The sequence below is a fragment of the Erpetoichthys calabaricus genome, chromosome 3 (genome assembly GCF_900747795.2).
Source record: "Erpetoichthys calabaricus chromosome 3, fErpCal1.3, whole genome shotgun sequence".
Lineage (NCBI taxonomy): Eukaryota > Metazoa > Chordata > Cladistia > Polypteriformes > Polypteridae > Erpetoichthys > Erpetoichthys calabaricus.
Window position 1 is genome coordinate 288,621,834 of NC_041396.2, and position 14,194 is coordinate 288,636,027.

General features: G+C 40.0%; 2 protein-coding genes across 3 annotated transcripts in view; one reads left to right on the forward strand and one right to left on the reverse strand.

The window, feature by feature from the left end:
• slc48a1a (solute carrier family 48 member 1a) overlaps window positions 1–14,194 on the forward strand; it is a 1,064,469-nt gene that overhangs the window by 532,523 nt on the left and 517,752 nt on the right. The gene's annotated exons all lie outside the window — the stretch shown is intronic.
• hdac7a (histone deacetylase 7a) overlaps window positions 1–14,194 on the reverse strand; it is a 291,449-nt gene that overhangs the window by 245,402 nt on the left and 31,853 nt on the right. The gene's annotated exons all lie outside the window — the stretch shown is intronic.

Genomic DNA, 14,194 nt, shown 5'->3' on the forward strand with positions numbered 1-14,194 from the left:
GGCCAACACCCTAGTACTACTTTGCCTTATATTCAAACAAAAGCAGCATATAGAACAACATATTTCATATTTTATCTAACCATAAATGTTTATTTTATAATGCCTGCAAAATGTTGAGGAACAGGAGTAGGTGACGAATGTGACGAGTTGAAATAACAAAAAGTGATGTGACCCATGTGACGCCAGGTCGTCCCTTCTGGTACAACAAAAAGAGGCGAATCTTCAAGGGGCGGGGATGGCTTGGGGCTCACCAACTTGCCAAAAGATGTGTATGCACACCACCGTCCCCCAAAGGACAAGTCTGTGGGATTTCGGGCAGTTTCTCCCTCGGACAACGCAAGTTACAATTGGAAAGATGGTCTCTGGAGCAAATTCATTAACCTGCCAGGGTCCCACTGTGAGATTAACAAATTTAAAGTGCCGCTCGATTTCATTCACAATGAGACACTCAGGTACTACAAAACACTCATTCCCAATTTCTGGGTAATTTGGTTTTTTGCTGCTGATGTATGAGGCATACGCAGGGCTCATTGGAAGTTTTAGGATTTGTGATCATCTGGTATAATAATCTGAGATTACTAAACTGACTGTAAGTGGGGCAAGGTGACTAAGGGGGTTGGACTCTGTGTGACCTCAAGTGCCCCACTCAACCTGCCACTAAGAAATATGGTAGCAATGGTCCTTGTCATTTCAAAGTGTCCCCAACTGAAGGCACTATGTGTTTAATTTACTTGCTATAATGCTGTACATTGCCTAGCGGCTAGGTGTTAAGATGTTTTCAGACCACTGCCTCTGATTCGCCGTGTGACCCTAAGTGAGTCACTTAAACTGCCATGGAAACAAATGACATTGACACTACCTTTGAAACACAGAGCTATCAAACTGACAATGGAAAGACACTATATAACCGCTGTGATTCACTCATTCAGTAACAGCGTACCGCACTTGACGTTGGGCTGCCCCTTGTGGCTAATGTGTTACACAGTTCAATTCTGAAGCCATTCAGTCACCGTGTGACGCTGAGCCAGCCATTCGAACTGCCTGTGCTCCAGCGACACAAACGTGGAAACAATTGCAGTGTGTGCTTGAGATATTTAAACGACTTCAGATAAAAGAATCCGCTAAATACGACACAAAGGACTTTGGAAATGTGGTAGCAGTTTCATCTGTTGCAGCCCAAGACCCCCCATCCCCTCCATTCCCCACCACCAACCACCACCTCCCATTCTCAATATACCCTGTGTGAAGCGCCATGTAATTGCGAATTAGTATACATGAAGATACAAATGAGGTGCTTTCATTATCGAGACCCCCATGGTAAGTAAAGAGGAGGGCAACTTCCAAGCCACTTTGAATCGGTCTGAGGAAAAGGCAACAGTTTAATTAGCACTGCAGTACAAAGGGAAGGATTTGGACATCGTGAGACCCTCATTCACTCTTCACTCCGGTGATCCAAAATTTGGGATGTGAGTTTTATTCAGTTTGCTTGCTGCCCCGCGTATGATGAGTACACATACTGCTCACTGAAAGTTTAGGATTTGTGGTTTCCTCTACTTTTTATTTTACCTTTCAAAGTTTTTCTGTTTTATAAGTTTATTTTTCACTTCTAATTGATTGAAATTAGTAGTTTCCCCACTTCCTCTGAGGTAAGCTTTTGTGCCCATTTACGCTAGGCCTGTTTCAATTTGTTATTGCGTTTGATGTGAACTCTCCAAATGTAACGGTACACAGATTACCGATCATAGCATTACACTCAAACCTCACAACAGCTACCACTTTTACAGGATCTGCTGACAGGATGACATGAATATTTGGACCCTCAAAATTCCCATTATTCCCATAATTTATCTGTATGAATTCTAAAGAGGACTGTATCCTGTAAAGCTGTGCTTTGTGTTGACCATCAGCAAAAGTCAGACTCTGTAAAAAAGACAGGGAATGATCTACGACAGCAGTGTTTGAGTCGTGGTAATGTGATGAAGAGTAAGGAAGAGTAAGAGTAAGGAGCTCAGGTGAACTTTTAATATTAGCCCTTAGTAAAAAAAAATACAAATACTGTATACAGAAAACGTACACAGCACTTCTGAAATATTCAGATCCCATGGCTCCATAACATTGTCTTATGAAAATTCCTGGTGAAATGGGGTAACACAGATAGTGTGTGTATGTGGATATATATGTATATATAATATATATTATATATATATATATATATAATATATATATATATATATTATATAGCAGACTTGCTGGCCAACCACAAGTGTTACCTGGTAGGTAACCACCCATACAATCAGACTGTGACACAGACTACGAATGATGTGAATGTAATTACGCCGATCTACATGCTGTCAAATAAACGAACCACACGCCGTGGCGCAACGTTAGGGGCTTCGCCTCTGGCGCTGAGGTTCAATTCCTGAGAGAGAGTGCAGTAGAGTGTGTATGCCTGATGAGCCCAGAATTAGGGTGAAACACGTGTCGCGTACTCTTTGCATTATTTGACAGTAAACTATTTCAACCATATATACAGTATATATTGATGGAGGGCGCACATGAGGGGATGGGACATGGTTTCTTAATTGAACACGATGCCAGCCCAAGGATGCCATAAGACTCAGGACAAAGATCGTCACCCAGAAGGGTGGAGTGGTGGCTCTGAGGCTAGGGATCTGCACTGGCAATCAGAAGGTTGCTGGTTCGAATCCCGTAAAATGCCAATAGGGACTCTGCTCTGCTGGGCCCTTGAGCAAGACCCTTAACCTGCAATTGCTGAGCGCTTTGAGTAGTGAGAAAAGCACTATATAAATGCAAAGAATTATTATTATTAGAAGATGTCAATCTTACAGTGGCGTAGTCAGCAGGATTAACAGTTCAAGATGTTGGAAGAACAGGACCTGAACACTATCCTCATTAATATGGCCACAAAACTTCAGAGGCTCAAAGTCCAGATGGGCGAGTACTGATAAAGCTTGTGGATTCAGAGCTGGGAGGGCAGCAGGCAACACTCAGTGGAGGAGAGAAGGAGAAGAATTGGTGACTTATTGTTGGTTTATGTATAATTGTGGCTAATTGTTGAAGAGGTGTTCATTGGAAGGTGCTTTGTGACATAAAACTGTTTATTTTATTCATATATTATGGGCTGTATTGCTGTGTTTGTGGCTTGGGGCTTTCTGGTGCCCCCTTGTGATTAATATATATTTATATACAGTCATATGAAAAAGTTTGGGAACCCCCTCAGCCTGCATAATAATTGACTCTACTTTCAACAAAAAAAGATAACAGTGGTATGTCTTTCATTTCCTAGGAACATCTGAGTACTGGGGTGTTTACCGAACAAAGATTTTTAGTGAAGCAGTACTTAGTTGTACTAAATTAAATCAAATGTGAAAAACTGGCTGTGCAAAAATGTGGGTCTCCTTGTAATGTTGCTGATTTGAATGCCTGTCACTGCTCAATGCTGATTACTGGCAACACCAAATTGGTTGGATGAGCTCATTAAGCCTTGAACTTCATAGACAGGTGTGTCCAATCATGAGATATAAAGGTATTTAAGGTGGTCAGTTGCAAGTTGTGCTTCCCTTTGACTCTCCTCTGAAGAGGGACAGCATGGGATCCTCAAAGGAACTCTTAAAAGATCTGAAAACAAAGATTGTTCAGTCTCCTGGTTTAGGGGAAGGCTACAAAAAGCTATCTCAGAGGTTTAAACTGTCAGTTTCAACTGTAAGGAATGGAATCAGGAAATGGAAGGCCACAGGCACAGTTGCTGTTAAACCCAACAGGTCTGGCAGGCCAAGAAAAATACAGGAGCGGCATAAGGCAGGATTGTGAGAATGGTTACAGACAACCCACAGATCACCTCCAAAGACCTGCAAGAACATCTTGCTGCAGATGGTGTATCTGTACATCGTTCTACAATTCAGCACAATTTGCACAAAGAACATCTGTATGGCAGGGTGATGAGAAAGAAGCACTTTCTGCACTCACGCCACAAACAGAGTCGCTTGTTGTATGCAAACGCTCATTTAGACAAGCCAGATTCATTTTGGAGCAAAGTGCTTTGGACTGATGAGACAAAAATTGAGTTATTTGGTGATAACAAAAAGTGCTTTGCATGGCGGAAGAAGAACACCGCATTCCAAGAAAAACACCTGCTACCTACTGTCAAATTTGGTGGAGGTTCCATCATGCTGTGGGGCTGTGTGGCTAGTTCAGGGATTGGGGCCCTTGTTAAAGTCGAGGGTCAGATGAATTCAACTCAATATCAACAACTTCTTCAGGATAATGTTCAAGCATCAATCACAAAGTTGAAGTTACGCAGGGGTTGGATATTCCAACAAGACAATGACCCAAAACACAGTTCGAAATCTACAAACACATTCATGCAGAGGGAGAAGTACAATGTTCTGGAATGGCCATCACAGTCCCCTGACTTGAACATCATCGAAAATCTATGGGATGATTTGAAACAGGTTGTCCATGCTCGGCAGCCATCAAATTGAACTGAACTGGAGAGATTTTGTATGAAGAATGGTCAGAAATACCTCCATCCAGAATCCAGACACTCGTCAAGGGCTATAGGAGGACAGCGTCTAGAGGCTGTTATATTTGTAAAAGGAGGCTCAACTAAGTATTGATGTAATATCTCTGTTGGTGTGCCCAGATTTATGCAACTGTCTAATTTTGTTATGATGCATATTGCATATTTTATGTTAATCCAATAAACTTAATGTCACAGCTGAAATACTACTGTTTCCATAAGGCATGCCACGTATTAAAAGGAAGTTGCTACTTTGAAAGCTCAGCCAATGATAAACAAAAATCCAAAGAATTAAGAGGGGTTCACAAACTTTTTCATATGACTGTATATATATATTATATTATATATATTATATATTATATATAGATATATATATATATATAGATATATATATATAGATATATATTATATATATACAGTGCTGTTATAGATTCACATTTGTTCTTCTTATTTGACATTATGCTGTCTTGTACCATACACATTGAGACATGTGGCCCAGAGATTAGTTCCCCAGCTCTATGTGACTGCGTTTCAGTTTCTGCCTGTGTGGAGTTCGCTTGTCCTCCCTGTGCCTGTGTGACTTCCATGTTGCATGTAATGTTAAGTGTCAGTTCCCATTGGCCCTGTGAGTGTAGATATGTGTGTGTGTGTGAGTAAGGGAGGCCTGTAATGGCATCCTGTTCACAATTTATTAGAGATTTCCTTGTACCCACTCCTGCCCCCCACAGTTCTGAACTAGTTCAAGCAGATTTGAGGATATTATGTTACGTTTCTAATGTGGTAATTTGTATCTCCACCTGACTGAAGTAGATATTATGCATCTATAATAAAACAGAGGAGGTACAGCACCTCCAAAAGATTGAAGTGGCTTAGAACACATCCTGGTAGCTAGCATTATATACCAAAGGGAGGCCAAAGGAAAACCCATCAGGGTTTACACGCACACCGGGACAACATAAAGTGTGGCCTCAGTGCATAAGCCAACCCCCCAGCCGGTGGATTTTCTATGGCAGATGACAAATGCAGAAGGAGGCTGGCGTGACTTGTAGCAGGCAGGCTGCACGCCGTACAACTGACTAATAACTACAAGCAGTTTATCGTGTCTTGGGTCTCAGTGGTACTGTAGATCAGCGAATGAGCCACCCAAAGAAGGTATGGCTAAAGTGGGCCACTGGAATATTGGAAAACACACCGTCTAGTCTGATGAGTGCCGGCTGCTGCGGCTCAATTCCACTGCAATGGAAGACCAGGATATGGCATGTGAAAATGCCATGTCATGGTAAACATTGGGTATCTTCATACCAGCAGAGCATTGCTGAAACAGCAAAAGATATCTGAGCATCAGGTACATAAGAGATCTGACGGAAGCGAGGCGGCCATTCAAGCTCATCAGACTCGCTTGTTTAGCTGATAGCTAAGCCGTCCCAAAATCTCATCCAGGGTCCTTCTTAAAGCTTGTCAAGGTTTCTGCTTCAACTCCATGTCTTTGTCGTTTGTTGTCTCAGGGTCCCACAACACTAAAGAAGTGCTTCCTGGCTTCAGTCCTCAATGTCCGCTGATGTCCCCTTAAGCTGAAAGAATTCTGCTGGATTTGCTTTATCAAAGCCTTTGAAGATTTGATGACAGTGGGCTTTAACAGACCACCAAAAATTGGAACACTTTAGACCAAGACAGGGAATTGGACTTTTAAAGTACTGTATTTACTTTACCCCCCTCATCTGTGATCTTTTAGAGAAACTACCAAATGCAGTGAAACTTTTAGATTATTAGGAAATAGTAAATTATATTTATGGCTAAAACCAAAATTACAATCCATAGAGACTGAAGCAGGACATTAGTGACCCAAATACAGCAATCCAAATTGTTTCTTTTTCTTTTAACTGTGTATTTACTAAGACTGTAGACTTACATCTGCAACTGAATTTGAGTTATAAGCATTTTATTTATTTTTTTTATGATTTTTTATTTTTTAATGAAGCTGACCACTTTCAGAAGTAATTTGGTTTCATTGCTGTTTTCATTTGTAAATAAAGTTTGAATATTAATGTTGTAATTGTTATTTTTTATTTATATATTTTTTTTCTTTGTTTGGCTAAAACTGTACAATACATTTTAATGATGTTCCAGTATGCTTCTAGGGGGTGCTCAGCATTCAGGGGGTTTCTATTGGCAAGGGCACCACTTGAAGGGAACTGAGCAAGCACTGGAGTGAAATACAATACAGAAAGACCTGTGACTTAATAGAAACGACGAGTTCTTAAAAGAACCTTACAGTAATGTGACGCAAATCATCACTGTGCTGGGCGGACATCTTTGTGCTGCCGTTTTGGCCATTTTAGAGTCCACATTTGGGGCCTCATGCATAAACGATGCGTATGCACAAAAATGTTGCGTACAAACGTTTCCATGCTCAAATTGTGATGTATAAAACCTAAACTTAGTGTAAATCCACACACATTTTCACGCTAGCTAAAACCCTGACGTATGCAAGTTCTCCGCTCAGTTTTGCAAACTGGTGGCACCCAGCGTCAAAGCAGTGCTACTGTTCCTGTGTGGTTTCCCTTTCTTTCTTAGATCCACATCCCTGATGCAGCTTTATCATATACACTGAAATTAACCGCATATTGTTTATTAGTTTAATGCATCTGATTGTAATTAACCTGTAACAATATAATGGTCCACAGAATGGTCAAACTATTCCAACTACCATAACTGCTTTAACGTTGTTACTCTCACTGCACCTTCTTCTTCTTGTTTCAGCTGCTCCCGTTAGGTGTTGCCACAGCAGATCATCTTTTTCCATATTACTCTCACTGCACCACTTGAAGTATTTATATCACTGTATCTGAGTTTGGAAACACAGCAGCAGCTGATCGGAAAGAGAATTATCGATATACAGCATCAAGCACACGCTGCCTCAGCCATGCTGTCTATTGAACTGCTCTCATATGACAAACGCTTCATAACCTTTCCTGTACGGACCTCGCAGTTCAGAAACAGTTTCATCCCAAGAACTCTAAACGCACTCAATCAGTCCATCAAGTGCTCCTTGTAGAACTGTTTGTACTTATAAGTACACCTCACTGTAAACTTGCAATGCAGTTATAATATTGCACAACCTGAGCCACTTTATAAAGCACGTATTTACATATGATGACGATATCATTTTTAAGATGAAATGCAGCAAAATATGTTTATTATATTATACAGTTAAAACTTTAACTTCATTTAAAATAATCTATATTGTTAATAATTAAACATGTGAGGACACTGTGCCACACATGCCGCTCTGTTCACGGATTGTTCCTGCCTCGCACTGTATTCTTGCTGGCATGACACTGGAAGGACAGATGGATGGAATAATTAAACACGTACTATGAAGTTATTTCGATGTTCCTTAAAAGTTTTGAAGAATCTGCGTTCTCAGCTTACAGATGGCTTAACGTCTATTACAGAGCTGATTGTGTGGTGATTGGGTACTTGGAGAAAGAAAAGTAAGGACAGGAATTGGAGGTTAGTACGTTTGAAAGAGACAGTACTGCTACAATAAAATATTTAATCTTTTTTATTTCGGGCACAGTGCGACTTTGTGAACTTGAGGTTTTGAGTTTCTCCGGCACGCTATGTCACTCAATCAACTTCCTTTTGTTGTTTATATCACTGTTTAAACCAACAAATAGTACGTTTTTTCTTTGCCTCTACTTGGTATTCGCTGAAATTCTTCTATTTTCCCCCGTGCTTTTACCATTGTCTTTTCACAGAAGGCTGAGCTTAACGGCTATTTATATTGATAGTGCATATTCAAAGAGGCGTAATTCTGGGGGGGAGTTTGGGGAGTAGCAGCAGGGACGTGCACGTACGTTACTTTTTCACGCTGACTCGGGATTCATGGAGCGGGAGAACGTGGAAGTTGGCGAACGCACAGATTTATGCATCTGGAATATTTTTGTGCGTATGCACATTTCCGCTTTTGTCCTCACGGCATGTTTTAGTGTGAATTCGTACGCACGGGTGGTTATGGCATGAGGGCCCCTGGTGATTTCAGGCTGTTATGAGGACAAATGGTGGACAAAGTCACTGTTTGGAAGGTGGAGTTCAGGAAATATGTAGCCATGTATATTCAGAATGTCCGTACATTCATTATGGAAAAAAGTTAATGGTTTCCTAATAATAGTCATATAACCATAATAGATAATTGGGAGTGGGTGAAGCTTATCCTGGCAGCCTCGGTTACAACTGTGGAACCTCGATTTGCACCAGAGTTATGCACGAGATACTTAATACAAATAAGCTCTGAAGACAGTGGCAGCCCCCAAATGTCCAATTTGACCATGTACATGGGGTTGTACTTAAACAGACGAGACTCAAGATCATCACCATTACATCCACATCAGCTCCTGAGCTCTACAATCCGCTTAGCTTTTAGGACAGGGGGCTCCCCAACTCCAGTCCTGGAGGGCCCCAGTGGGCTGCAGTTTTTCATCTAACCCTGTTCTTAATTAGTGACCTGTTTTTGCTGCTAATTAACTCCTTTTCCTTTTATTTTAATTGACTTGCTTTTTTAAGATTTGTTCCCCTGAATTTCTTCATTTCTTTCCTTAAATGGCACCCAAAGACAAATGAAACATGAAATGAGGGAGCCAACAGAAGACCAACTAAGTCAGGGCCTCAAACTCCAAGCAGTTGCTTAATTAGTGGCTGAGTCTTGTCGTTAATTAAACTCGTTCTTTAATTCTGTGGCTTGTTGCTGCTCTCATTGTGTAATCGCAGACATTTCTGAAGATTGTTGATTTTCTCTTTTCTAAGAACGCTGTGTCCAAATGTTTTGAGGACCTGAGCAGATCCTCAGACCTTCATCTTTCTTTATGTTCGGATATTGTATGATGGACACCAGTTGTTTTGGCTCATTTTGTATCTCATTATTGATTGGCTGCGAATTAAGGAAAAAGAAACATTGAATGGGTCTGAGTCTTCAAGGGCAAGTCAATTAAAATGAATTCAAAAGAAGTTGATTAGCAGCAAAAACAGGTCTGTAATTAAGAAAAGGGTTAGAATGAAAACCTGCCAGCCACTGGGGCCCTCCAGGACCAGAGCTGGGGACCCCTGATTTAGGCAGTAAATGAAGAGTCAGCACATCTGGGTGTCTTTTGAAAAGCTCCTCGGTGTAAACGCTTCTGTTGTCATTTGGACCATCTGCTCTAATGTGGATTGCTATCAATACGACCCGCAGAGAGCTTGTGCCTGTTAATTTTTAACACCCCTTTATACTTTATCCTCTATTTCACATATTTCCATGTCAGTTGCTGTAATCATCGGCCGCATCTGTTTTTCATTATGACAAAGAAAGCAACGCTGGAAATCGAAACAACACCTTAACCCATTAGAGAGAGAAACAAAATCAAAACTCTGAAAGATCTTCATTCATATATCTGGCAAAAGATATGGACCTTGAGGTAAAATTAAATAGGTTATATGTTAAGGCAGATGATACAATGGTTTATTTTTCATTGTGCAGTTTTCGACTATGATTATGTCAATTCACCGAAATGAAATGCAAAAAAGGAAGTGGCATTTAACTACAACAATAGTAAAGATTTATAAGCCATGTCAACAGGAGTCTTCTTTGTGAAATATGTTTCAATTTGTTCTGTTTCAAAACCACATTATGGGGTTATTTTGAGAAGGCAGACAATGTTTAATAATACTAATACTTCAAAAAGTTGCCGCACTTTTTAAAACTATATGTTATTAAGAATTTCAAAAACAAATTACATCACTTTCCTACATCTTTGTTTGAGATGCAGTTTTCCCAACGTCATTCTGACTTTTTAATGCCCAATTACTACTCCTCCCCGCCTTCACCACGAAAATACGAAAGTGCGGAAAAGTTATATACTGTCTTTCATCTCTATCTATCTATCTGTTATATAGTGCCTTTCATATCTATCTATCTATCTATCTATCTATCTAATCTATCTATCTATCTATCTCTATCTATCTATCTATCTATCTATCTATCTATCATCTCTGTCAGTTATATAGTACCTTTCATATCTATCTCTAGTATATAGTGCCTTTCATATCTATCTATCTATCTATCTATCTATCTATCTATCTATCTATCTATCTATCTATCTATCTATCTATCTATCTATCTATCTATCTATCTTTTATTTAGTGCCTTTCATATCTATCTATCTATCTATCTATCTATCTATCTATCTATCTATCTATCTATCTATCTATCTATCTATCTATCTATCTATCTCTGTCAGTTATATAGTGCCTTTCATATATATCTCTATTATATAGTGCCTTTCATATCTATCTATCTATCTATCTATCTATCTATCTATCTATCTATCTATCTATCTATCTATCTATCTATCTATCTATCTCTGTCAGTTATATAGTGCCTTTCATATCTATCTATCTATCTATCTATCTATCTATCTATCTATCTATCTATCTATCTATCTATCTATCTATCTATCTATCTATCTATCTATCTATCTCTGTCAGTTATATAGTGCCTTTCATATCTATCTATCTATCTATCTATCTATCTATCTATCTATCTATCTATCTATCTATCTATCTATCTATCTATCTATCTATCTATCTATCTATCTATCTATCTATAACCTCAGGTGGCATGCTGGTTTTCATTTCATTTCAGGAGTCTGGATTAAAATCTTGGCCCATCACTGCCCACATATGCTGTCCATTTTGTCCCTGTCACTTGTCAATGGGCATGCATACCTAACGATGTCATTGTCAGATCAGCTGGTGGGCATGTGTGCCCTCCTGTGGACGGCTAGAGTGCCACACCACCTGCAGATGACTCCTGACTTGCCCCCCGTTCTAATGACATTCTGTAATGGAATAAGCAAGTTGAAAAATGAATTCATGAGCCCTTTCAAAATAAGAAAAGTTGCAAAATTTTCTAAGAAAGTTTTGTTCCCCTAATTCAAAATCAGGTCATGGAAAAAAAGAGTCATGGAGAAAGAAGTCTGCATCTAATGTGATGGCTGAAGAGTCGAGGTGCTGGACTTTCCACTACTCTGAAGTTTTGAGGAGACTCTGACTGCCTGGCAGGATCTGCTATAACTGGGGGGATGCCAATCGGGGTAAAAGGCCAACATCCTTTCTGTTTTATCTTTCCTTTCTAATTTTAAACCCAGCCTTACTGGATAAATGGCAGGAGCCAACCCTGGATGGGACACCAGATGCCCTCACCCTCCAGTTTGTTCTTCTGTTTTACTCATCTTTTTACTTTTGCGATGCCAGTCTCACTTTCTTATGCTTGATGTGGAACTCACCGTGCTGGGCATGCCAGTCTAATACGAGGGCACACCTGCCCTCACATTTACTCACAAAGCCAGTTTCGACACACACGCCTTTGTTATGTGTGTGAATAAATACAGACACAGGGAGAGCATGCAAACACCCTTTCTGTTTAGGTTGTACGGTTTTGTAATTTCCCTATCAGCCCCCCTAGTTGTTCACAGTCCTTCCTTGAGTGTTGATGGTAATAAGGTTCATCCTCGTCTTCTTCCTCCTCCTCACTCATCTTTATTATCCTCGTCAAAAGCTTTTCTTCCACCTCCCTGACATTTAAGGCCTTCTTAACTTTGCCCCAAATGCTTTGTGTTAAGCTTCTCTTTAACCCCCCAAATTTTGGAAAACCTTTGAGATGATAGGTGGGCGTTATGAAAACCCACAATATGTGAGCTCGTTAACCGACTGGAAAGTATTTGTGTCAAAAAAGAAAAAAAAAAAAGTTTTCCTGAGCCAAAGAACAACAAGCAGAACGATTCTCGAAAACAGGACACCAAAAATCCCTCACTGCGTCACCTTCTCATGTTTTTCTTTTATTTCTATCAACCGACTGCCAAGAAAAAAAAAAAAAGAAACTGACACGCATGAATGAAGTTAAAAGAACCACAAAAAACATAATTAATGAAAGTGACCTATTATTATTAAAAAAAAAATAAAAAAACAGGAAAGTTAGATGTTCACAGCAGTCCTGGCAATGCCAATCAAAACCTGAAAGGAATCCAAATCAACCTGCACTAGCTGGGCAAGCAGTATGGTATATAGCGCCTTTCACCAAGTGCTGTAGAAAATACTCCAAATTATACAACAAAGAGTGGACCAGCGCTACAACCGCTGGCTCCCGGGGAGACCCGAGTTCATCCCCAGGTGCTCACAGTGTGGACTTCTTCCCATATCCACATGACTTTCATTTTAGACACACACAATCCAAAGGCATGCCAGTTAGGTGAACTGGCACTGCTCAACTGGCCCTGGGTGTGCGTGTGTGTGTGTGTGTGTGCGAGCCCTGCTATGCATAACTGGTATAAACTGGTATAAAAGATGGATGGATGGAAAGTAAAGAACAATGCTTAGAGTAAACGTGAACAGTTCCGAAACTGCCAAAACAAGCCAACACAATCCAAAAACAAAAACAAAAAAAAATGATTGAATATCTTGAGATGAAAACACAACACTGGACAGGTGCACAATTTGGATGAAATCGGGGAGACGGGGAGGGGGGCGCTCTTTAGATGTGACTCTGTTGTCTCAAAGTAAGAAACAGGGAACAAACTGGAAGAGAAGACGATGGAGGGGAGGAAGAGCAGGAAGAGCCTGTGCAAAGGAGTGGTAGTTAGAACTGCAGAACATTTGTAGATGAGAGCAGGCCATTCAGCACAGCAAAGCTCACCAGTCCTACCAACTTACTTCTTCTAAAATAACATCAAGCCGAGTTCTGAAAGCCACTAAAGTCCTAATGTCTGCCACATTACTTGGTCTCTTATTTCAAGTGTCTGTGGTCTTCTGTGTGAAGAAAAACTTCCTAATGTTTGTGTAAAATTCGCCCTTCACAAGTTTCCAACTGTGTTCTTGATGAACTCATTTTAACGTCACAGTCTCAATCCACTGGACTAATTCACTTCATCATTTTAAACACTTCAGTCAGGTCTCCTCTTCATCTTCCTTTTCTTAAACTGTAAAGGCTCAGCTCTTTTAATCTTTCCTTCCTAACTCATCCCCTGTAGCCCTCAATCAGCCTCATCACTCTTCTCTGAACCTTGTCTAGTGCTGTTATGTCCTTTTTGTAGCCTTTAGATAGATAGATAGATAGATAGATAGATAGATAGATAGATAGATAGATAGATAGATAGATAGATAGATAGATAGATAGATAGATAGATAGATAGATAGATAGATAGATAGATAGATAGATAGATAGATAGATAGATAGATTAGAAAAGGTTACAATATGCAAGCTTTCAAGGCAACTCGAGCCCCTTCTTCAGGCAAGATGTTTTCCCAAGGGGAAATTCACATTAGACCAAAACTGCACACAGGACTCCAGCTCAGGCCTCACCAGTGTGTTAAAAAGTTTGAGCAGAACCTCCTGTGACTTGTACCCGACACATCAAGGCACTATATAATCTGATATTCTGTTAGCCTTCTTAATGGCTTCTGGACACTGTCTGGTAGTTGACAGTGTTGAGTCCACTTTGACTTCTAAATCCTTCCCATTAGGTGGACTTTTGATTTTCTGATCTTCCATTGTGTATTCAAACCTCACATTTTTATGTTCATACTTTACATTTACTGACATTAAATTTCATCTTCCACAAA